General features: G+C 40.4%; 1 protein-coding gene and 2 non-coding genes across 3 annotated transcripts in view; all 3 read left to right on the top strand.

The window, feature by feature from the left end:
* The window catches only part of EFCAB2 (EF-hand calcium binding domain 2), a 134,621-nt gene that overhangs the window by 63,705 nt on the left and 44,742 nt on the right, over positions 1-26,174 (top strand). The window lies entirely within an intron of this gene.
* Positions 4,030-4,136, top strand: LOC111545334. The gene has a single exon (XR_002732404.1). It is a non-coding gene; the product is annotated as a U6 spliceosomal RNA (small nuclear RNA).
* Positions 24,842-24,945, top strand: LOC111545339. The gene has a single exon (XR_002732408.1). It is a non-coding gene; the product is annotated as a U6 spliceosomal RNA (small nuclear RNA).

Here is a 26,174-nt window from a genome sequence, read left to right as displayed (position 1 = left end):
CCCACTCGGAGAGCTCAGCTCTTGAGACAGGAGTCTTGCCGATGCCCCTGGCCAAATAAACCCCTTCCGTCTTTAACTCGATGTCTGAGGAGTTTTGTCTGCCGCCCATCCTACTACAGAAGCAGGTAGATCACCGGAGGTCGGGAGTTCGAGACCAGCCTGGCCAACATGGTGAAACCCCATCTCTACTAAAAATACACAGATTAGCCAGGCATGGTGGCATGTGCCTGCAATTCCAGCTACCAGGGAGGCTGAGGCAGAAGAATCACTTGAACCCAGAAGGCAGAGGTTGCGGTGAGCCAAGATCACACCATTGCATTCCAGCCTGGGTGACAGAGTGAGACTCCGTCTAAAAAAGAAAGAAAGAAAGAAAGAAAGAAGTGTGTTTGAACGGAGGGAGAGATATATAATGGCTCAGTGGGGGCAGGACAGAGAGAGCCGTTCCTGGAGAGCCCCCCAGGCACTGGCTGTTCCTCCCCTAGCTGCTTCATCCCTCAGGTGGAGGTTTTGGTGTTACTTCCTGTGTAGGGCTGATCTAGGCCCCCTTGAGCGGTCTAGGTCTTAGAGTTTTGTGGTGGCTACTCTCCCTTTCCCTTATCTCTGCTTTGCACAAATTGGAATATTTAATTTGAAGTTTTATCGCATCAGATAAAGGGAAAGTCTGGTATTGTAAATGCTGGGCAGCCACCAGCCCACTGTCAAAACCTTTCTGAGCCGGGCCCCTACTACTGCCCTTCCGCCTCTGGAGGCCAGTCCTGAGGTCTGGAATCAGACTTCCTGGCTTCCCATCCCAGCTCCGTGACTGCGAGTCATTTCGTTATTCTCTTTGTGCCTCCATGTACATTTGCCTCAGAGGTTTCATAGTACAAGTGAGTAGTTCTCAGAGTGCTCCCAAGACCCTTTCAGGGGTCTGTGAAGTCAGAACTATTTTCATCATAAATTTAAGAGAGTATTTGTTCTTTTCATTCTCACTTTTTCCACAAGTATACACTGTTTCTTTTCTTTTCTTTTTTTTTTTTAAAGACAGAGTCTCTTTGTCACGCAGGCTGGAGTGCAGTGGCGCGATCTCGGTTCACTGCAACCTCCGCCTCCTGGGTTCACGCCCTTCTCCTGCCTCAGCCTCCCGAGTAGCTGGAATTACAGGCACCTGTCACCACGCCCGGCTAATTTTTGTTTTGTTTTGTTTTGTTTTTTAGTAGAGATGGGGTTTCACCATGTTGGCCAGGCTGGTCACAAACTCCTGGCCTCAGGTGATCCACCCACCTCGGCCTCCCAAAGTGCTGGGATTACAGGCGTGAGCCACTGTGCCCGGCCTTGTATTGGAGTGTTTCAAAGGCTACATGACATGCAGTTTTGCAGCAGATTGAACGCAGAACTAGATATGAGAATGCAGCTGTCCTCTGTGAAGCCAGGCGTTACATATTTACAGTGAACGTATGTAAAACATTCCCTTCTTCTCAATATACTTTTTGTTTTGGAAAATACAGTTTAAAAAAAATAAAAATTATTTATGTAAACACAAGAGTTGATTTATGATTTCCAAATAAATATGTATTTTTAAAATGTAAGGTTTAATTTCTAAAATGATAATAAATATAGATCCATATAACTCACACAAACATAAATGCTTTGAGCGCCTTGATAATTTTTGATAGTTTGTAAAAGGAGTTCTCAGACCAAAAAGTTTGAGAACCACTCTTGTGAGTGGATATTTTTAAAGCTCTTAGAACAATATTAGCTTGGGATTTAAAGCTAAGAACAGTATTAGCTATTATAATTTTTCTACTTTATATACATATAGTTCGTATTATTATTATTTTGAGATGGAGTCTCACTGTCTGGCTTAAGCTGGAGTGTAGTGGCCCGATCTCAGCTCATCGTAACCTCTGCCTCCTGGGTTCAAGCGATTCTCCTGCCTCAGCCTCCCAAGTAGCTGGGATTACAGGTGCCTGCAACTGCGCCCATCTAATTTTTGTGTTTTCGGTAGAGACAGGGTCTCGCTATGTTGCCCAGGCTAGTCTTGAACGCCTGGCCTTAAGTCATCTGCCTGCCTCAGCCTCCCAAAGTGCTGGAATTACAGACGTGAGCCACGGTGCCCAACCCCATTTTATGTTTTTAAAGTAAATAACTCAGACTTGTTTTGCCTCTGTTTAATCTGGATGAGCAATGTTACGTTATATGTAACAAAACTCTCATAAGAACTTTAAAATACATATTTTATTTTAGAGACAAGCTCTGTTTATGTTGCCCAGGCTGGCCTTGAAATCCTGAGCTCAAGCGGTCCTCCTGTCTCAGCCTCCCGAGTAGCCGGGACTATAAGCACGTACCACACCTGGCTAGAACGTTTTACTTATTCCCATATGTTCCATATTGATCTCTTAAGATCTAAAGCATTTTATTTTCCTTTTTCATTTCCTTTTTAAATAGTTTTTGAAAGCTAGCTCCTTGAAAAACATTGGGCAGGTTTTCTTTCTTTTTTTTTTTTTTTGAGACGGAGTCTCGCTCTGTCACCCAGGCTGGAGTGCAGTGGCCAGATCTCAGCTCATTGCAAGCTCCGCCTCCCGGGTTCATGCCATTCTCCTGCCTCAGCCTCCCGAGTAGCTGAGACTACAGGCGCCTGCCACCTCGCCCGGCTAGTTTTTTGTATTTTTAGTAGAGACGGGGTTTCACCGTGTTAGCCAGGATGGTCTCGATCTCCTGACCTCGTGATCCGCCCGTCTCGGCCTCCCAAAGTGCTGGGATTACAGGCTTGAGCCACCGCGCCCAGCTGGGCAGGTTTTCAATATCACTAATTAGGGATACTCTGATTTTGCCTTATATAAAACAGACCACACTTTTTTTTTCTTTTTTTTTAAGACCGTCTCCCTCTGCCACCCAGGCAGGAGTGCAGTGCAGTGATCTCGGCTCACTGCAACCTCCACCTCCTGGGTTCAAGCGATTCTCCTGCCTCAGCCTTCGAAATACCAGGAATAGTGAGATTACAGGTGTGTGCCACCATCCCCCACTAATTATCTCTTTTTTTTTTTTTTTCGTACTTTTAGTAGAGACAGGGTTTTTGCCATTATAGCTAGGCTGGTCTCGAACTCCTGGCCTCAAGTGACCCGCCCGCCTCAGCCTCCCAAAGTGCTGGAAGTACAGGCATGAGCCACTGCACCCGGCCGCATTTTCACTTATATGTATTTTCCTGTTCTGTATTTAGAAGTTAAGAAGACCGATTGAAAAAATTTTTGAATAGATGATATATGTACATGGGATAAATTTTTTTTTTTTTTTTTTTTTTGTTGAGACAGAGTCTCGCTTGTTGCCCAGGCTGGAGTGCAGTGGCCCGATCTCAGCTCACTGCAAACTCCACCTCCCGGGTTCCCGCCATTCTCCTGCCTCAGCCTCCCTAGTAGCTGGGACCACAGGCGCCCGCCACATCGCCCGGCTAGTTTTTTGTATTTTTAGTAGAGGCGGGGTTTCACCGTGTTAGCCAGGATGGTCTCGATCTCCTGACCTCGTGATCCGCCCGTTTCAGCCTCCCAAAGTGCTGGGATTACAGGCTTGAGCCACCGCGCCCGGCCATGGGAAAAAATTCTAAAGGTAGAAATAATATATAGTGATAAATAAATCTCTTTTCTACCTATCCAGTTCCCCTTTTTAAAGGCAAGGTTTGTTAACAGTTTTCTCTAATTCTTCCAGAGATTCTCCATGCAAATATGTATGAGTATGTGTGCGTGTGTGTGTGTGTGTGTGTGTGTGTGTGCGTGCATGTGTGTATTTTTTTACTGTGGTAAAATATAGATAACCTAAAATTTATCATTTTAAGTATAGAATTCAGTGGCATTAACATTACTGTACAACCATCACTGCTATCCATTTTAGGCTTTTTCATCTTCCCAAACTGAAACTCTGTACCCATTTAACAATAATTCCACACCCCTCCCTCTTGCAGCCCGTGGCAACCACCGTTCTGCTTTCTGTGTCTATGAGTTTCATTATCCTAGGTGCCTCATATATAAATGGAAAAGTATGATATTTGTCCTTCCTGTGCTTGCTTCGGCAGCACATATACTAAAATTGGAACGCTACAGAGAAGATTAGCATGGCCCCCGCATGAGGATGACATGCAAATCTGTGAAGCATTCCATTTTTAAAATACAAACAAATAATATTTGTCCTGTGTCTTGTTTATTTCACGTAGTGTAATGTTCTCAAGGTTCATCCACCTTGTTGCATGTGTCAGAATTGTATTCCTTTTTTGAATAATATTCCATTGTATTTATATCCCACATTTTGTTCATCCATCTGTCTATTGATGGACATTTGGGTTGTTTTCATCTTCTGACTGTTGTGAATAACGCTGCTATGAATATTGGTGTATAGATATCTGTTCGAGTCTCTGCTTTTAATTCTTTTGGGTGCATATCCAGGAGTGGAATTGCTGGAGCACGTGGTAGTTCTGTGTTGGATATTTGAGGAACCACTGTACTGTTTTCCACAGCGGCTGCACCATGCTGCGTTCCCACCGGCAATGCCCCGAGGTTCCGGTTTCTCCACGTCTTTGCCAGCACTTGTCATTGCTGTTGGTTTTTTGGAGGGGGGTGTTGTTGTTATTGTTGTTTCTATAGTAACCATCCTACTGGGTGTGAAATGGTATCTCACTGGGGCTTTCACTTGCATTTTCCTGATTAGTCGTGTTGAACATCCTTTCATGTACCTATTGGACATTTGTACATCTTTGGAGAAGTCTCTAGTCTTTGCCCATTTTTAAACCAGGTTGTTTTATTTTGTTTGTTTTTGAATTGTAGGATATGTGTTTATTTTTAACGTGAATGGTATGATACTATATAAACTGTTCTGCACTCTGCTTTTTTTACTTATCAATATATCTTGACTATTAGTATATAAAAATTGGCTGGGTGCAGTGGCTCCCACCTGTAATCCCAGCACTTTGGGAGGCCGAGGCGGGCAGATCACCTGAGGTCAGGAGTTCAAGACCATCAAGACCACTCTGGCCAACATGGGGAAACTCCATCTCTACTAAAAATACAAAAATTAGCCAGGCATGATGGTGGGTGCCTATAATCCCAGCTACTTGGGAGGCCGAGACAGGAGAATCGTTTGAACCTGGGAGACAGTCGTTGCAGTGAGCTGAGATCACGCCACTGCACTCCAGCCTGGGTGGCTGAGCAAGACTCTGTCTCAAAAAAAAAAAAAAAAAAAAAAATTCCTTATTTCATTTTATGGATGAATCATAATATATTGAATTAATCTCCCCACTAATGGACATTGAAGTTGTTTCCAGGCTTTTGCTATAATAGTTCATGTTGCAGAGAATATCTTAGCATGCATATCTTCTCGCAAAAGTGAAAACTTTTTCTTGGGTAAATTATTGGAAATATGTCAAAGGGCTTGACAATTTTTGGTAGATGTTGCTATCTTGATGATAGAGTCTCTCAACTCATGTGAGAGTACTAGTTTCTTCAATCCTTCTGAAACAAACTTTAATTATCAAGCATTGGGATTTTTTTTCCAATCTGATATGTGAAAGATGGAAACTCAGTGTTAATTTTCTTTTTTGTTTTTTCTTTCTTTCTTTTTTTTTTTTGAGACAGAATCTTACTCTATCACCCAGGCTGGAGTGCAGTGGCGTGATCTCAGCTCACTGCAACCTCCACCTCCTGGGTTCAAGCAGTTCTCCTGTCTCAGCCTCCTGAGTAGCTTGGGATCATAGGCTTCCATCTGCCTGGCTAATTTTTGTATTTTTAGTAGAGATGGAGTTTCACCATATTGGTCAGGCTGGTCTCGAACTCCTGACCGCAGGTGATCCACCCACTTTAGCCTCCCAAAGTGCTGGGATTACAGGCATGAGCTACTGTGCCTGGCCTAATTTTCATTTTCTAGATTATGAACATCTTTCATATCTCTTAAAACTATTTGTATTTCATTTTGTTTGAACTGATGGTTCATGATTTTTCCCCATTTTTTCCCACTGAATTCCTTATCTTTTCATATATTAAAGCTCTCAGCCTTAGTCAAGATATGTATGTCATGTGTCTTTTCCCTCTACTTTTACTTTCTAGCATGCAGATTTTTTTAAAATTTAGTCGAATTACACACCTTTGGAGTATGGATTTAATTTTTGGAAACAAACAAATGTCATTTAGAGTAGTTTTAGTAGAATAAATTTAGGTTCCCCTAAATAAAGCTAATTTGGTGGGGAAAAATACACCCCCAAGGAGTGCCTCTAAGAAATAAGCGAACTTTTCCATGTAGCTGATACATTTAATTTAAAAGTGACTATAGGCCGGGCGCGGTGGCTCAAGCCTGTAATCCCAGCACTTTGGGAGGCTGAGACGGGCAGATCACGAGGTCAGGAGATCGAGACTATCCTGGCTAACATGGTGAAACCCCCGTCTCTACTAAAAAATACAAAAAACTAGCCGGGCGAGGTGGCGGGCGCCTGTAGTCCCAGCTACACGGGAGGCTGAGGCAGGAGAATGGCGTGACCCCAGGAGGCGGAGCTTACAGTGAGCTGAGATCCGGCCACTGCACTCCAGCTCCGGTGACAGAGCGAGACTCCGTCTCAAAAAAAAAAAAAAAAAAAAAAGTGACTATAATCTTATTCACAAATAAATCCAATTTTTTGTAATCTAACTGAATAAAAGTACACTAGAAATCAGTAGTCAGTTGCTGGCTCTATCGTGGATTTTCTATGTGCCACCCTCTTTTTATTTCATTTTCCTTATCTATAAAATTGAAATAAAAATACCTGCACCACTTAAACCACAAAAGTATAAGAATATCAAATTAAAAATATCAACTTGCATTTTTTTTTTAACAATCCATTCTGATCAATTTCAGAACAGGCTGATACTCATGAATTTGGTGAGCTAAGATGAGATAGGGCCCAATCCTGGAATAAAAGCACCAATCTTTCCCCTTTCCCAAGCCACACCCATCTGTCCTGTTCCTATGCTTCAGTGCCTTTACAATGTGACCTTATTTTTAGTATTCCAGACTATTCTGTGTCCCCACCCAGACCTCATCTTGAATTGTATCTGCCATTATCCCCTGTTGCGTGTTGTGGGAGGGACCCAGTAAGAGGTAATTGAATTATACAGGCAGGTTTTTCCCATGCTGTTCTCGTGATAGTGAATAAGATGATTTTATAAAGGACAGCTCCCCTGTAGACACTTTCTTGCCTGCTGCCATGTAAAATGTGCCTCTGCTCCTCCTTCACCTTTCACCGTGATTGTGAGGCCTCCCCAGCCCTGTGGAACTGTGAATCCATTAAGCCTCTTTTTCTTTATAAATTATCGAGTCTTGGGTATTTCTTCGTAGCAGTATTAGTCATATGAGAATGGACTAGTACACTGTGTTTAATTTATACCTGCCCCATCTATAGGAGATTTTTCTTAATATTTTCTTAATCTTTAGACAAATTTTGCAGTCCAGTAGTACCAAGTATCTACTTGCTAATATAGTGAGTCTCTTTTTTCATTGCTTCCATCTTCAACTCAGTATGAGTCTCTGAGGCTCATGATATCCAATATTCATTTCTTTTACTGATAGGGAGACTTAAGCTTCATTAGCAATTGGTGGGAACCTTGAGTGTACTAGGTCCTGTGTAAAATTCAATAAGAAATAGTAACAAGAACTTATTTGTAATGGATTAGAAATAACTTTTCCTAGGAGCACTGAAGGTACCATAAATACTACTTTTACTTCTTCACATATAGTGCTGTTTTTGAAGAGATATTAAAACAACATTTTGCAATTCATGTTTATCAGATAGTAAAAAGTGTGAGCAGTGTGGAGAGATTGCATGGATGGTGTCCCCAAGACAGTTACTATCTGAGAAGGCTGGAAGCTACTCAGAGAGCTTTATAAAATCTGTATTGATACTGGGTTTGCATTTGTGCAATGGAAAAACATGGAAGAGGATTGGGAATTGTTGGGTCCACATACCCCTCAATAAGAAATGAATTGTAAAAACAGGTTTATTCATGCAGTGATTATTCACCTGTATGCATGAAGTGAATGATGAACCTAAGACTACATGTGTAACTTGGATAAATCTCAAAAAACAACGTTGAGTTTAAAAAGTTACAAAAGGACAGAAACATAGTACCATATATATACATTTTAAATAGACAAAATAATAGTAAATATTGTTTATGAATACAAAGATATGCATGGAAATGATGAGCATTATCCTCAGAATAGTGGTGTGGTTGCATCTGAAGATGAAAGGAGAAGGGAGGAGGAGTGGAATGTTAGCTGTTTCTGCAATGTTTTCTTGTTAGGAAAAAAATTCTGAAGAAAATGTGGCAAGATGTTAACATCTGTTAAATCTTAGTATCGGCTGTCATATTTTCTCCTGTACTTTTCTCTGAAATACTTTATAACTACACATAAAAATAAATATTTTTAAAAGAGTGATTTATATCTTATCTCTTTACCATCTCACTTTGTAGTTGCTTTGTTAAAAATTTATCTTATCATGGTCCTTTTGATGAACCGGGGTTAAAGAGTCAAAGAGAATTTTTTAAAGTCATTCCAAATTCTACTTCCTGAAATAATAATTGGTAATGTTAGGCTAGTATTATTCTAGAGCTCTTTCTGTCCATGTGTAATATAATAAATGGATAGAAAGGTGGGGAATTAATAAGAAAGGAAGAAGGAGGAAAGGAAAGGAAGGAAAAAGGTATGGAAGGAAAAATCTAGGACATAATCTTCGTGTGGGAAGGACTTACTTTAATTTTACTTGAATGTGACAAAGGAAAAAAAATTAAATTGAAGAAATTGTGGAATCTCAAATGTTTGTTAGCCATAAGAGACATTATTTATTTTAAGTTCAGAAAAGATTTTGAGGAAAACATTAAGAGACTGTAATCCTTGTGTGTTTTTGTAAACTATCTATTTCAAATGTAAAAAGTGTCAGTTGATTCCTTGCTGTGAAAGGTAAGGACATTAGCATTTCCAAAATTCTGTCTCTACATTTTCTCTCCCAACCCCCAGTTTATCTTAGGTATATTTTTATTTTTACACTGACAAGGTAGAATGTTCATACTTTGTTCACACATTTTTTAGTAGTTTTGTATATTTGAATGAAGTTGCCACTAACCACATTTTCTCATTTTGTTCTCCATCCTTGAATTCTTTGATTTATTTTTGTTGTGCAGATTCTCTTGTCAGTTTTTAAAAATTTTTTCAGGAAGTGCTCATGGATGTTTTTGAGACTGGGTCTCAGTCTGTCACTCGGGCAGGAGTGCAGTGGTGCCATCATGGCTAACTGCAGCCTTGACCTCCTGGGCTCATGTGATCCTCCTGCCTCAGCCTCCTGACTAGCTGGGACCACAGGTACGCACCACCACACCCAGCTAAATTTTAGTTTTTGTAGAGACAGGGTCTCCCTATGTTACCCAGGCTGGACTTGAACTTCTGGGCTCAAGTGATCTGCCTGCTCAGCCCCGCAAAGTGTTGGGATTAGAGGCGTCAGCCACCGTGCTCAGCCTCTTTTATCTTTAAAATGTTTTTTTTGTACTTGAATACTTGTTACTTGAATGACATCTTGTAAATTTACACAATCATTTCTCATAGCTAAGAGGTGTTCCAATGTATAACTATACCACAATTTAACATATTTCCTAATTTTGGAAATTTAGGTTGTTTGTAATATGACGCTGCTATAATAGTGACAGGGCTAAATTTATTAATGTGGAACTTTTCAAAGATCTTATTTCTTTCCTACACTGCCAAAAACTACACTACACTACACTTTACCTTTTCTTAAAGAGGAATATTTTTTTTTTCTTGTTGGGAGAAGAGTCATGTCAGTCTTTATAGTTAAGTTCGGAGAGTGGGATGGTGGGTGGGATAAAGAAGAAACCCGCTCTGACAGAGATGGGAAGAGGACTTTGTTAAAGATGGGGGAAGCAAGATTTGAGAGAGAGGAGTGGAACTTGAGCAGTTACAGAATATGAAGGAGCCATCAGGAAAGGGGATTAGAGCTTAAAAGTTTTTGAATAGATAATATGTTCACATGTTTAAATCCAAAGAGAACAAAATTCAAAGAAAAGTCCCTGTAACTCTTTTCCACCAGTCACCCAGTTCCCCTCTAAAATACTGGCAACCAGAATACTAGTGTCGAGGCATCACTCCAGATTCTAGCCAGATACAAGGAAATGCATGTATATTATTTTCTTATACCCTGTTTTTATTGAAATGATTACTTTCTTTCATACTATGGTATGGTTCCCATGGATTGGGGTCACATCTGTGATGAAGCTCGTTTTTATGGCTTTTCAGTAGCGTTCAGGGATCTGGAATGGAGGTAGCTCTCTAGTTCAAGCTTAGGCTAAGTGGCATAAATGCCACAAGGGTTAACGTATTGGAGGACATTGCAAAGGGCATGGGGTCAGTCCTAGATACCCCAGTAAGCTATGTTCCAGGCTTTACGGATGGAAGTTAATAGGAATGGCATTGTGACAAGAAACATCACATTTGGATTCAGGCTTCCCTCTTCAGGGCCCATTGCTGGCTATTGTAATAAAGAAGACCATTTCTGTATCTTTGGAGGCCAGCTTTGGTTGATTGTGGATTACAGGTATCTGTCCGTTTTTGTTTTTGAGACGGAGCCTCACTCTGTCGCCCAGGCTGGAGTGCAGTGGCCCGATCTCAGCTCACTGCAACCTCCGCCTCCTAGGTTCAAGCGATTCTCCTGCCTCAGCCTCCCAAGTAGCTGGGATTACAGGCACCCGCCACCATGCCCAGCTAATTTTTGTATTTTTAGTAGAAAAAGGGTTTCACTATGTTGGCCAGGCTGGTCTGGAACTCCTGACCTCAGGTCATCTGCCCACCTCAGCCCTCCCAAAGTGTTTGTGATTACAAGTGTGAGCCACTGTGCCCAGCTCTGTCTGTTTGTTGTTGTTTTTTTCTTGGAAATGGGATCTTGCTGTGTCGCCTGGACTGGAGGGCAGTGATGTGATCTCAGCCCACTGCAACCTCCGTCTCCTGGGTTCAGGTGTTTCTCCTGCCTCAGCCTCCCGAATAGCTGGGATTACAGGCAGGCGCCACCACGCCTGGCCAATTTTTGTATTTTTAGTAGAGAGAGGGTTTCACCATGTTGGCCAGGCTGGTCTCGAACTCCTAGCCTCAAGTGGTCTGCCCACCTCAGCCTCCAGAAGTGCTGGGGTCACAAGCATGAGCCACCGTGCCCGGCCTATTGTTCTTATTGGACTGTCTTGATCAGGTGCAAATTTTGCTGTATGACTTCAAAAGCGGGGAGCCAGAGGCTCTGAGGATTGGTGGTTTCAGGGAGTGTACTTCCTGAGGCCTCTGGGTATCAAATTCCTGTGGCCTCTGGGTGTGTACCCTCTGTGGCTTCCAGATTTGTACGTCCTGCAGCCTCGACCTGTTCTCCTTAACAGAGGAAATCTAATATTAGATTCACTCAAAAAGTGTGGAAGACTTAATGCAAATGCATTGCAAAGAACAGCTCATGGTAGTTTCTTTACTAGCTTTGAAATACAGAAGGGACACAAACCAAGAAAGTATTACTGTGTATTCCTATGGCCCCAGACTTGCTTGGAAACTGGGCTCCTTTGCATCATTCTGTTGGTCATGCTCTGTCAGGTTGGATGGGACCAAATATTCTTAAGTTTTCTCAGTTCGAGCAAGTTTCTTGTAAGGACATATTTGGAAATAAGTATAAGTGATAGAAGGCATTATAAGTAATCCAGAGAGGATTTAAAGTATATGGGAGGATGTGCATAGGTTATATGCAAATACTATGCCATTTAATACAAGGAATTTATTTATGTAAGGAACAGCAGAAAGCCCCACAGTGGCATTCCAGCCTCAGGGTACTGGAAGGATATTTATTGCCATTAAGGGAACACAGGGGCTCTCATATTTCAAGTCACTCTGGCGACTCCACATCGACTGGTAATCTAACATGCCGGCGACTCTACTTGCCTGCTTTTATTTCTTCTTTTCCAGATTCTTCCTATTTTGCTCCTGACTGATTTGATCTCCACTGTGTGTCTCCTACTCCTTTGCATCTACCTCCTCATGGGGTCAGATGCTTTATGGTTCTGCACCCTGCCTTCCCTCTGTGCCATTCCTCTTGCATCTGTATGTCTTGCTTTAAAACTCCCAAGGAAGAAAGAAGGAAAGTCTGCTTTGGTCATTTGTCAGTATCCGGTAGCGTGTGCCTTTGTTGAGCAGAGCTCAACTGCATCAGCCCCTCCCCTGCAGACCTATAGAGGGTGCCTGTCTGTTTGGTTAAGTAGCCAGCTCTGGTTCCAGCATCTTTGCCTAGGGAGGCAGATCCAATGGTACAAAGCATAGCAACCTATACATTCAGAAACTCTCGGGAGGGAAGTGTGGATTTGGCAGAGACTTTACTGCTCACCTGATACAGTTACCCCCAAATCTAATGAGGTTGGTTGAGCCTAATGTTAAGCCATTCCATCCCAGTTTCTAGGCCAGCAGTTGGAACTCTGTGGTCATCTCACCGGTTTATTGTCATCCCCCTCCCTGGTAGTGCTAGTGATTCATGTCATGGTGGTCGTCTGTGGTGGGGATTGGGTAGTCTGATTCTGTTTCCTCTCCTCCTGACACACAGCTATACTGTAATTCCCAGATTCTCTTGCAGATAGAGGGGAGCTGGGAATTATGGTCTAGCTAGACCATGTGACCTAGTTTTTACCAATGAAATGTGGATGGAGGTGATGGTCCCACTTCTAGGCGCGGTCCATGGAAGCCTCCCACGTGGAAGGTACTTTTCCCTTTACAGCTTGATACATCCAGTAGAGTGATCTTGGAAGCCGTATGTTGAAAATTATGGAACCACAAGATGGAAGGAGCTGGGTCCCTGAATGAGTTTTTGGAGGAAAGCCATCTGCCGATCAGGAAAATCCATTTTGGATTTTATGTGAGCCACCTCCATAACTATTGTGTTAAGCCACTGGAGGCTGGAGTTTGTTACAGCAGTGACCATTATCCTCACATAGTGGCATTATTGATTTTGCGCCACAGGAACCCAAGGAAGGGTTGGGGTCCCTTCGGTATCTTGGGGAGCACTATCCCCAGCGGAAGTTGGGTAATAGGATGGCCCCCTTCAGGGAGGGCTGATGGGGCGCGGGAGAACGATCGTCGCTTTGCTACTCCTGGTAAGCATGACATAAAGAAGCCTCTCTTTAAGACTTCCTCTCCGAATCCCAAGCTGTGGATATTAATACATTTGTATAGATTCATGGGAGAGTTCAGGGGTTTTCTGAAATTGCCTCTGAATTTATTTGCAGGAAAATAGGGGTTAGTAACTACTGGTACTGCTTTATACACAGAGCAAGTAAACTCCATCTTTACCATGGTCAACTGTAGCAATAGAATTCAGTGTTTTCTATATCACAGATAGAAAAAGTAACACAAACTTCATCCATTTCATCTTCATATATAGTAAGGCGAGGTGTCTGAGAGGACGAGGTGAGAAAGGCAAGACTGGCGTTCGTGCTCTTCAAGTGGCTCTCAAAGGGAGGAGATTGGCTTATAGTAGCAGGGTCCAGGTAGCATGGGAATTCAGTATTTTTATCTTTAAAGCAGTTAGAAACAAGTGTTTACAGGTGCCATACAGTCACGAAGCCAGGCCAGAAGCCAGGTTGTAAGTGCTGTAATTCAAGTAAGCTTTTGGTTAATTTAAAGGGATGTGTGTTACACCAGCTCCTAACTCATAGCCATCTTCTGTTTCATTTTTTTGATTACTGAGAAGTGACACTCAAATGTTTATTTTTTCTTAGAGTACTGTTTTTTTTTTTTTTTAACCGAAAGCTTATATTTCTATTTCTCCTAAGTTATAAACTTACCGATGACAAAATGTATTTATTATTTGAGTTCTGTAATGCATACAACACTGTCTTTTTTCTATATGCAGTGCTGATAATATTAGCTGAGGGTACGTGACTAGCTGTGTGGTGTTGTTAGGAAATGAATCTGTAAAGGGTGGGCCAGGGCCATTCAGTGAACGATCTTGCTTGATGCTCTAGGATCCTGGATTTCACTGTATAAGCAATACACATCCATAAGTGCGGAAAAGGGATAAGACGAGATTTGGGCTTTTAGAAAGAAAACCCTAGCCAGGTGTGGTGGTGCACGCCTGGAGTCCCAGCTACCCAGGAGGCTGAGATGGAAGATTGCTTGAGCTTGGGAGTTCGAGACCAGCCTGAGCAACATTTTTTTAAAAGAGCCCCAAAAAGAAAGCAAACTCTAGCTTTAGGATGCTAGATCCATTGACATGTGGAACAGAGCAGTGGTTCTTAATTCTGGGTGAGCTTCAGAGTGGCCTCACAGCGCGGCTAGTCTGGGACTGCACGCAAAAGAGCAGCACAGAGCCGGCACATGGTGGGGCTCTCCAGCCCACCCAGACCTGCTGCTCTTTATGAACCCGCAGCCCAAAGCCAGGCAGAATCAAGGATGTCTCCACAGGTGCAGGTGTGGGTAGCTTATGTGCCTTAGCCACACCCTGGCAAGTAACTATCCCTTTTCGTAACAAAGCTTTCCTGGGCACTCGCCCTGCCAACCGCCGAGTTCTCCTCTCCCGGAGGCAGTGAGCGTGGAATGCCCTTGTCTACGTTGGGAGAAGGATATAAAGGATTATGGATGAAAAGGCCTCCATTATTATTTCCAAATACCTTCTCCCACAAGCGCCTTTTATATAAAACAAAACCAAAAAATTTCCACCCACTAAAACCCCTGGCTAACGCCCTATGATTGTCTTTCTCTTTATAGCTAAGAATCTTAAACAAGAGTTTGCCCTTTATTGAGCACTCCGTTCCTTCTTCAACATGCAATTTGTAATTTGACTTCTGTCTCTCCATCCCATCCTGCTCAAACTGTTTTTCCTGAGGTTGTTTTCTCTTCTTTTATTTTTCATACCATCTTCTTTTCTTTTCTCTTTTCTTTTCTTTTCTTTCTTTTCTGAGACAGAGTCTCACCGTTGCCCAGGCTGGAGTGCAGTGGCGCAATCTCAGCTCACCGTAGCCTCTGCTTCCTGGGTTCAAGTGATTCTCCTGCCTCAGCCTCCCAGGTAGCTGGAATTACAGGCACGCACCACCATGCCCGGCTAATTTTTGTATTTTTAGTAGAGATGGGGTTTCAGCATGTTGGCCAGGCTGGTCTTGAACTCCTGACCTCAAATGATCCACCTGCCTCAGCCTCCCAAAGTGCTGGGATTACAGGCGTGAGCCACTGCGCCCAGCGTCTTTTGTTTTCATCCAACATCTCTGACTCTTTTTTCTCAGCCTCTGTTTTGAGACAATTATCTTTCTATCTGGACTATTAATGTCCACTAGAGTTTCATCTCCGTCCTTCTTTTCATTTACACCCTTTCTGGGAAATCTCTTCCATACCTAAATCTGTATCTCAACCTGGAAAACATTTTTAAAGTCTCTATAAAAAAAGTGTTTCTTAGTTCAAAGGTAAAATTTTAGGAAAATTAAATTGAAAACGTATAAGAAAATAACAGTAATGGAAACTAGATTTGAAAATGAAAATGACAGGCTGGGCACAGTGGCTCATGCCTGTAATCCCAGCACTTTGGGAGGCTGAGGCAGGCAAATCATTTGAGGTCAGGAGTTTGAGACCAGCCTGGCCAACATGGCAAAACCCCGTCTCTACTAAAAATATCAAAATTAGCCAGGCATGGCGGCGTGCGCCTGTAATCCCAGCTACTTGGGAGGCTGAGGCAGGAGAATTGCTTGAACCTAGGAAGCAGAGGTTGCAGTGAGCCAAGATTGCGCCATTCCACTCCAGCCTGCGCAATTGAGTGAGTCTCCATCTCAAAAAAAAAAAAAAAAGAAAAAAAAATGGAAATGATGTTAGAACTATGAGATACAACCAAATTAAGACTCATTAAGTACCTGTATAAAGAAAAATGAAAGCATAAAAACATGAACAGAACATCCAATTCAAAAACGCTAGGGAAAAAAGGTAAACTGAAAGAAAGCAGAAAGGAGAAATTCATGAAGATAAAAACAGAATTAATGGGATTGGGAAACAGTGCAACAGTAGGAACCAATAAATGAAAGTTTGTTTTTTTGCAAAAGGTTAATAGAAAGATAAATCACTAGCAGTGTCTTATTTGGGAAAGTAAAAATAGAAGATAACTTGGGAGACAGAATCATTAAAACATAGGAAAATTTCACATCTAATGAGAGTCGTTTGTACAACTCTGTACAAGCGAATTTGAACACCTGGCTGAAACAGTCAACTTTCTAGTAAAATACAATGTGCCAGAAGCAGTCCTAGTCATATGTATATAGATTGGAAGACTTACTATTGTTATGACGGCAATACTCCCCAAATTGATTAACAGATTCATTGCAATCTCTATCAAAATCCTGGTTGCCTTTTTTTTTTTTTTTTTTAAGAAATTGACAGTTAATTCTAAAATTCATATAGAAATGCAAGGGACCTAGAATAGCCAAAACAATCTTGAAAAAGGATAACAAAGTTGGACTCCCATTTCCCAATCTCAAAATTTACTGAAAAGCTACAGTAATTAAGACTGTGATACTGGTAATAATGATGTAAGTTTAGACACATACATCAATGGAATAGAATTGAGAGTCTGGAAATAAACCCTTACACTATGGTCAGTTGATCTTCAATAAAGATGGCAAGACAATTCAATAGAAAACAAGAATAGTCTTTACAACAAATGGTGCTAGGATGACTGAATATCCACATGCAAATGAATGAAGTTGGACCCTACCACACACCATATATGAAAATTAACTCAAAATGAATACAAGGGCTGGGCGCAGTGGCTCACGCCTGTAATTCCAGCACTTTGGGAGGCCAAGGTGGGCGGATCACCTGAGGTCGGGAGTTCAAGACCGGCCTGGCCAACATGGCGAAACCCCATCTCTACTAAACATACAAAAATTAGCCGGGCCTGGTGGCTCACACCTGTAATCCCAGCTACTTGGGAGGCTGAGGCAGGAGAATCGCTGGAACCCGGGAGGCGGGGGTTGCAGTGAGCCGAGATTCACCACTGCACTCTAGTCTGGGCAACAGAGTGAGAGTGTCTCAAAAAAAGTAAAAAGGAAAAAAAAAAAAAAGAAGAAGATCTCAATAAAGAGCTAAAATTTAAGACCCTTAGAAGAAAACATTGGTGTGAATGTTTGTGACCTTGGATTAGGCAGTGGTTTCTTAGCTATGATACCTCAAACAAGCAACCCAAGACAAAAATAGATAAATTGAATTTCACCAAAATTAAAAACTTCTGTGCTTCAAAGGACACTGTCAAGAAGATAAAGAGACAAGCCACAGAGTGGGAGAAAACATTTGCAAATCATATATCTGATAAGGGGTCTAGTACCTGTAATATATAAAAAATTGACAACAATAAAAAGACAAATAACCCAATTAAAATGTGGACAAAGTATTTGAATAGATATTTCTCTAAGGAAGATTATTTAATGGCCAAAAAAAAAAAAAAAAACACATGAAAATATGCTAAGCATCATTAGTCATCAGGGAAATGCAAATCAAAATCGTAATTAAATACTACTTTAGATCTACTAGAATGGCTGTAATTTTAAAAATGAAAGATAGCAATTGTTGGTGGAAGTATAAAATGGTGCAGCCACTTTAGAAAACAGTTTAGTAGTTCCTGAGAAAGTTAAATGTAGAGTTATCATATGACCCAGCAAATTCTTTCCTAGGCATATACTGAAGAGAAATGAAAAAATATGTCCACACAAAAACTTGTGGATGAATGATCATAGTAGCATTATTTATAACAGCCGACAACTCACATGTCCGTCAGGTGATGAATGGATAAACGAAACATGATCTATTCATAAAATAGACTATTATTCAGCTGTAAAAAGGAGTGAAGTACTGATACATGTTACAACGCGGATGAATCTAGAAAACATTATGCTGAGTGAAAGAAGCTGGACACAGAAGGCCACATGTGTATGACATTTATATGAAATGTCTAGAGCAGGCAAATCTGTAGACACACAGATCAGTGGCTGTGAGGAGGTAAGGGGAGGGAGGGATGGACGTAACTGCTACCAGGTATGGGGATTCTTTATGGGGTGATTAAACTGTTCTAGGATTAGATGGTGGTGATGGTAGCTCAACCTTGTGAATATACTAAAAACCACTGGATTGTACACTTAAAAATCAATTGATGAAAAAAGCAAAACAAACAAACTGATCTCATAAAGATAGAAAATCTAAACACACTAATTTACGCAGAATCATTAGGCACGTTTTCAGAGTTCTCTCACCAAAAGGCTTCAATCCAGATAGTTTCATAGGATAATTCTTATCAAAGAAGAACATTTTAGCTCTAGTGCTACTTCATCTCTTTCAGAGAATAGGAAAAGAAGGAAAACTTCCAAATTCTTTTTCCAAAGTAAGTATAATGTTGATATCAAAAACCTAACAAATATTGCATTAAAAAAACTTACAAAACAATCTTCTGAATATCTGTACACAAATTGTAAATAAAATATTAGCAACAAAAATCAGTGGCACACGTAAGCAAGTGGAGGTTTATTCCAGAAATATAAAAATAGTTCTGTATTGGGAAGTTTATTAATGTGATTTATCATAGAAACAGATCTGTGAAGAAAAATCATAGGATCATCTCTATAGAGGCATTTGACGGAATTCACATATTCATAATTTTAAAGACTCAATAAAGTAGAAATTAAGGACATGCTTTCTTAGCATAAAATATGTGTGTTTCAGCCCAAAATCTAGTTTCTTACTTAATAAAGAAGGCACAAACAGCATTTTCATTAATGTCAGGAATAAGATAATGATATCTGCATTTGCTGTTATTATTTAGTATTGACTAGAAGTATTAACCAATATAATTAGACAGGTGATAACAGACACATAAGTATTTGACATTAAATGGTATAAAGATAGAAGAAAGAGCTATCTTTTTTCACAGATATATGATTAAATATGTGTGGAATGGAAAAATTACAAAGAAAAATAATATTTGCTGAAGTATAGTAGGGAATAAAATTAATATATAGAAATAAAGAGTGTTCAACTATACAAACAATGCCCAGTTGGATGATATAATGGAAAATAAGACTCATTTACAGTAGCAACAAAAAAGCTAAAATTTATAGACAAAAATATAACAAAAATATGTTACATTCAGATAACCTGAAATATATAAAAATAGATGAACAAATAGACATACTATGTTTTTGAATAAGAAGACTTGAAATTATAAAGATGCCAAATAATCCTAAATTAACTTATTAAGTTAACACAATCTCAATTAAAATATCATCAGATCTTTTCTGGAGCTAGATAAGTGAATTTTGATTTTCATAAGAAAATTAGCAAGAATAGGCAAGAAAACTCTGATAAAGAGTAAGGCGGTGAGTTTAGCTTTTTTTGATATTAAAACATATTACAAATCCTCTATTGTTAAAACAGTATGGCATAATGGATCAATGAGATAGAATAGAAAATCCAGAAATTGTTCCAAGTGCATATGGAAAGTTAATATAGGATATAAATGGCATCTCTGATGTGTGGGAAAAACATAGATTTAACTGGATAGCTATTTGAAAAAATATAAAATTGGATCTATACTTCATGCTGTATAGTAAGATAAAGTTGGTATGCAACAAGTATCTAGGTTTAAAACAAAACCTTGTTAAGTATTTAAAAATATGAATGAATTCCATTATAAACTTGGAGTAGGAAAAATAAAAGCCAGATGTAAAAAGATTTTAAAATTTAATAAAATTTTACATAATAAAATTTTATGCCAAAAAAAGAATTATAAAATCAAGAGATTTTATAACATCTTGAGAAAAATCTTACATTGTAAATGGCTAATAACGCTGATATTGTGTAAAAGTGGTAACTCTTTAAAAAAATTTGATTAACCAGAAATTTCCATTCCTTGACCACAGAGAAAAAAGGAATCTAGTATGCCATTATTTTGAAATTTAATTTTTCAGTGTACCCCCTTATTTACTGCATTATTCACAATAGCCAATATAGGGAATTAACATAAGTGTCCAAACAAATGAAGGGATAAGGAAAATGTGATATGTATACACAGTGAAATATTATCTAGTATTTTAAAAACGTTTTATTTTGAAATAATTTTAGAGTTATAGAAATGCAAAAAAATAGTACCCAGGATGGGCAACATAATGAAACCTTGTCTCTACCAAAAAAAAAAAAAAAAAAAAAAAGCCAAGCGTGGTAGCTTATGCCTGTGGTTCCAGCTACTCAGGAGGTTGAGGTGGTTGGATTGCTTGAACCCAGGAGTTTGAGGCTGCAGTGAGCTATGATGGCATCACTGCACTCCAGCCTAGGCAACAGAGTGAGACCCTGCCTCTAAAAAAAAAAAAAATTGTGCAAGAGAGTTTCTGTGTATCCCTCACCCCATTCACATCTTACATAACTACACTACAATGATCAAAACCAAGAAATTAACCTTGGTTCAGTACCATCAACTGAACTAGAGACGTACTAGAGTTTCACCAGTTTTTCCACGAATTCCCTCCTCTCTCCCAGGATCCATGCAGAACCCTGTCCTGCACTGTCGTCTTGTCTCTTTAGTCCTCCAATCTGTGACAGTTCCTCTTTCAAGACCTTGATACTTTTGAAAAATCCTGCTGAATTCTTTTTTAGAATGTCCCTCTGTTTGGGTTTGCCAGATATTTTCCTGTGATTAGATTGAGGCAGTATATTTTTGGCGAGAATACTATACACAAGTGAGTTTGTGCCCTTCTCTGAGCATCATGTCAGGGAATCCATGATGTTGCTATGCTTTAGTACTGATGATGTTCACCTTAATTGCTTGCTTAAGATAGTGTCTGCCAGGTTTCCTCACAGCAAAGTTTATGAATTTTCCTTTTGTATTTGGTAAATATCTTGGAAGAGATACTTCGAGACTGTGCAAATATTGCTTCCCCCCAGACTCTGGTCCACAAGTAGCATCCGTTGGTCGATCTCACCTGTGACTGTTTTTACTGCGGTTTTTGCCAAGCGGTGTTTCGGTGTCATTTTTAACAAGGAAATTCCAGGACAGTGGGCTTGTTCTTGTTTTGTTTGGGCAATTGGCAGCCATTGGGCAATGTGGAATTTAGAATTACTTAGGCCTTTCCCAACACAGAAAAATGCTGTAGTCTATTAATTCAGTAAACATTTATGAAACCCTTGTTATGACCAAGGCCTCTTGGAGAAATACGCAGACAGCACGGGGTCTGGTCTGCACCTGAGTCTTTTTCTCTGCCACTGCTTTTCACCTTGAATCACACTTGCCATCAAGATTTGTTAGAAGATGTTACCGCAAAAAGTGCTGAGAGACAAGCCCAGGAGTCAGAGGATGGGACCAATTTCCAGTTTTGCCCCAGACTAGCTATGTTATTAGCAGGGCGAGTCAGATAGCGTCTCAAAGTTCTAGTCTCCTTATTTTTAAAATGAGGAATATAATATAGATTGATATAAGAATTAAATGAGTGGATATATATGAAAGTACTGTTTAATTGAAAGGCATTTTTCAGCTATCAAGTGTTCTACAAATTCATTAATTATTGGCTGGGCACAGTGGCTCACGCCTGTAATCCCAGCACTTTGGGAGGCTGGGGGGTGAGGATCGATTGAGCCCAGGAGTTCAAGACCAGCCTGGCCAACATAGCGAGGCCCTGTGTATAAAAAACAAACACACAAACATGAATTATACCTCATTTCCTATTAAGTGTGAGCTTTTTCTAGGTGTTAGAATATAACAATGAAAGACAAGGCCTCCGCCCTCAAGGAACTTACATTTTCGAGGAGAAAGATGGATCATGGACAAGTAAGCAAGTAATAAATATAATTTCAAATAGTAATAAATGCTATACTGTAAATAAAACGGGATGATGTAACAAAATGTACTGTAAAGAAAATAAAGGAGGATAATACATTAGAGAGTTGGGGTGTGGTTAGGTGGGATGGAATAGTTCAGATGTTCTGGTCAGGGAAAGTGTCTCTGGAAGTAATTTTTGAGGTAAGAACTTTAAGATTAGAAGGAGTCGGCTGTGTGAACTAGGGGAAAGCAAATATAAAGGCTCTTTGAAGGGGAGAGGGTTAGGACGCTGGAGTAAAGCAAAGAGGATGGTGTACCTGTGAGGTCGCTAGAGAGTGGTGTAAGATCAAGCCAAAAAGCTTGGCAGGGTCAAATGATGTAGAGCCTTACATGCCGTGAAAAAGAAGTTTCTCGGTGCAGTTTGTCAGGAAGAAGTTGACCAGGAAGCCGTTGAAGGGTTTTAAGCAGGGCATTACATGTTCTGATTTTCATTTGAAAAAGATTGTTCTGGCTGCTGTGAGAATGGATTGAGATGGCCGGCGAGAGCAGAAGCAGAATGACAGCCTGTGGTCTACTGTAGTGGTCCAGGCAAGAGGGAATGGTGGCCAGGCAAGCTTGGTGGCAGTGAGTTGTAAGATGTTATTGTTATGGGCTAAAATTCATGTCTTAGAGTCTTAACCTCTGGTGTACCTCAGAATGTAACCTTAGTTGGAGATAAGGTCTTTAAAGAGATGATTAAATTAAAAAGTCCAAACCAAAGGGAGGTGATTAAGTTAAAATGAGGCCATTAGGGTGGGCCCTAATCCAATCTGACTTGTGTCCTTATAAGAAGAGGAAGTTTGGACACCCAGAGAGACACTGGGATGCTCACACACAGAGGGGTGACCAGGTGAGGGCACAGGGAGAAAAAGTGGCCCCTATAAATGAAGGAAGGCCTCAGAAGCAGCCAACCTGCTGACCCCTTGATCTGGGACCTCTGGCCTCCGGAACCAAGAAAATCAATTTCTGTGGTTTAAGTCACACGCTCTATGGTAATTTGTTATAGCAGCCCTAGCAAACTGATAGAACTATGAAAATGGTGGTTATGGTGGTGATTTTTTCATTGTATTTATCACTACCTAAAATTTGCTTACATTTCTTTGTTTATTCTTTCACTCCCTTGATTGTAAGTTCCATTACAGCAGGGATTTTGTCTAATTCATAGTAATCACAGCACCGAGGGGAGTGCCTGCACCATGGCAGATGAAAAGTGACTGTGTGGTTAAATTATTTCTCAGTCACTCTGTGTAATATCCAGTATTTTATAGAGCTTTTGTTTTTAATGATATATAGAAGATCCAGAGTTTATTAGGCGGCTACAAACTCTAGCACATAGGACTATATAAGAAATAATACTGCAGCAAGTTAGAACCAGGTGTTCAGGAGCATGTTTTAGCAGTGGAGAAGTGATCTCTTGATTAGGGGGACCTTGGATAAAAGAGGCCTTTTTTGAACAGAATAGCTCTGCTGAATAAAGAGATTTAGTCACTATTTTTACCTTCATTTCATGGCTTTTCCAAAATAAGGTTCATGTGTGAAAAATGCCCTCCATAAGGGCGAGGTCTTTATTTTGTTCTCTGCTGTTCTGTAAATGATACCAGCACATTACAGGCTTCAAATATTTGTTAAATGAATGAAAACCATTTTCAAATCCTGCTTTGTCCTTAGACATTTTTGGATTGCTTTAAATGTTCTCTTATCCTTAGCATAATATTAGCTATTTAATAGAGCAGGTAAAATGTTTTGCCTATTTTTTTGGTCTCTTATAATTGTGTGAAATGTTCTGAATCTGGTCTTCACTTTGGTGTTTTTGACCTTAGGCTGCCCTTAAACGGAAGTCACAGCCTAGCTCAATGGCACTGGCTCCCCCTTGTGTCAGGAACGTGATACTACACCCACTAAATGCCAGCCTGCCAAGAACCAAGCTTCCCCGGGTCAAACATTTTAAGTGGTCCAAATGCTATACATAATTAAATGATGACACCGTGATTGGGCCACCTTATTGGGGATCATTTGTTCTGAAATAGTCTTACTCCTAGCCCCTACTGTATATATAGTACAGGTACAGAAAAATATTTTTTATACTTGTAACCATAAAGGCTTTTGGAGTTAGTTTGTACTTCTTATCAATGTAAGACATCTACTTTGACAAAAGAAATCCAATGTTGACCGAGTATGGTGGCTCACGCCTGCAATACCAGCACTTTGGGAGGCCAAGGCGAGCAGATCACTTGAGGTCAGGAGTTTGAGATCAACCTGGCCAGCATGGTGAAACCCTGTCACTACTAAAAACACAAAAAATTAGCTGCGCGTGGTGGTAGGCACTTGTAATCCCAGCTACTTGGGAGGCTGAGGCAGGAGAATTGCTTGAACCTGGGAAATGGAGGTTGCAGTGAGCTGAGATCGCTCAACTGCACTCCAGCCTGGGCGACAGAGCGAGACTCTGTCTCGAAGAAGAAAAAAAAAAAAAAAAAAGAAAGAAAGAAAGAAAAAGAAATCAAATGTGTCAGCATATTTTAAATACTTTATATGGAACAGTTGATTTTCATTTTCTTTCAAAAGCCTACCAAAATTGAGGAGTTAGCATTTTTTTAATCCCATGAAATCAATTTAAAAGGAAGAAAATTATTTTTCAAAGAGACAAAATTTTTTTTTCAAGAGTAGTATTTGATTTCTCTTTTGTGTACATGGTAGAATACTGAGTGAGTTGCTCCTAGCCACTCTCGCTGTTGCGGAGATGAACCTGTACAGGGGCGGCCCCAGGAAGACCTCTTTAGCTGTCTAAATGGAGTGGTTTTGACTCTCACCATCAGTGGTGTGCTGGAGCCAGATTGTGCCGACTTATCCCAGCTCACAAGAGCTAATGGCTAAATTTCAGGAATTCTGTAAACTAATGTTTAAAGCTACTTTATATTAAAAATAAATTATATAGACTTAATTCAATTATATTAAAAAATAAGGGTGCTTTCTTCAGCAGCACTTATCCAAGATCAGAACAACACTGAGAAGATGAGCATGGCACCTGCACAGGCTGACACACAATATGGGAGGCATCCCATGTTTTTTCAGGTTATTCTATATAACATGCACAATAAATGCTTTTATTAACAATGACAAAAAGAAAGGTAATAAATACTCACAATTTACCACTTCCTAATTACTTTACTATATTTTACTCATATTTATGCTTTGAGGTTATTTGTGTCTAGTGTATGTATGGTGGATGTACCGTATAATCATGGTATGCTATTGTGCATTTCTTTCAGACTCCACCTTTAGTGATTTCATGTTTGTAATTGGCAGCTTGAAATCCATCTTGGCACAATGGAAATAAAACCACAATGGAAATAAAAAAGGCTCCAAATCAGGGCTTTTTGCCAATGAGGAGCCAGTGATAACCAGCCCATTACTGTATGCAAAATGAGTTTGTATCTTTTTTCTCTACTCCAAAAACTTAAAGGAAGGAATCATTAAACTTTAAAAAGCTATTTTAATTTTATTTTACTACATTGGTTTCCGTTTTTTTATTTTATTATTTATTTATTTATTTATTTTTATTTTCTTTTTTTGAGATGGAGTCTTGCTCTGTCACCCAGGCTGGCGTGCAGTGGCACCATCTCAGCTCACAGCAAGCTCCGCCTCCCGGGTTCAAGCGATTCTCCTGCCTCAGCCTCCTGAGTAGGTGGGATTACAGGCACCCACCACCACGCCTGGCTATGTGTGTGTGTGTGTGTGTGTTTAATAGAGATGGGTTTCACCACGTTGGTCAGGCTGGTCTTGAACTCCTGACCTCAAGCAATCCTCGGCCCCCGACAACAAAGTGCTGGGATTGCAGGCGTGAGCCACCATGCCCGGCTTGGTTTCAGTTGCTTAAATAGTTGTCTGAAAAGATAACTTTAATAATTTTAAATTCTCTACTAATTTTAATAATGTTAAGAATAGTTTTAAAAGTTGCTTTAATTTAATTTAATTTATTTATGTTGAGATAGAGTCTTGTTCTGCCAACCAGGCTGCGGTGTGATGGCACCAGCATAGAGCTCACCGCAGCTTCCACTTCACCTGCTCAAGTGATCCTCCCATCTCAGCCTCCAGAGTAGCTGGAACTACAGCCACATACCACCATGGCCTGGCTAATTTTAATTTTTTTGTGTGGAAACGGGGTCTCACTGTATTGCCCAGGGTGGTCTTGAACTCCTGGACACAGGTGGTCCTTCTGCCTCAGCCTTCCACAGTGCTGGGATCACAGGTGTGAGCCACCTTGCATTGTCACTGGTCGAGGGTCGTGACTGCAAGT

Source organism: Piliocolobus tephrosceles, chromosome 1 (assembly GCF_002776525.5).
Source record: "Piliocolobus tephrosceles isolate RC106 chromosome 1, ASM277652v3, whole genome shotgun sequence".
Lineage (NCBI taxonomy): Eukaryota > Metazoa > Chordata > Mammalia > Primates > Cercopithecidae > Piliocolobus > Piliocolobus tephrosceles.
The sequence above is the reverse complement of the archived record's forward strand: the minus strand, read 5'-3'. Positions and strand labels throughout refer to the sequence as shown.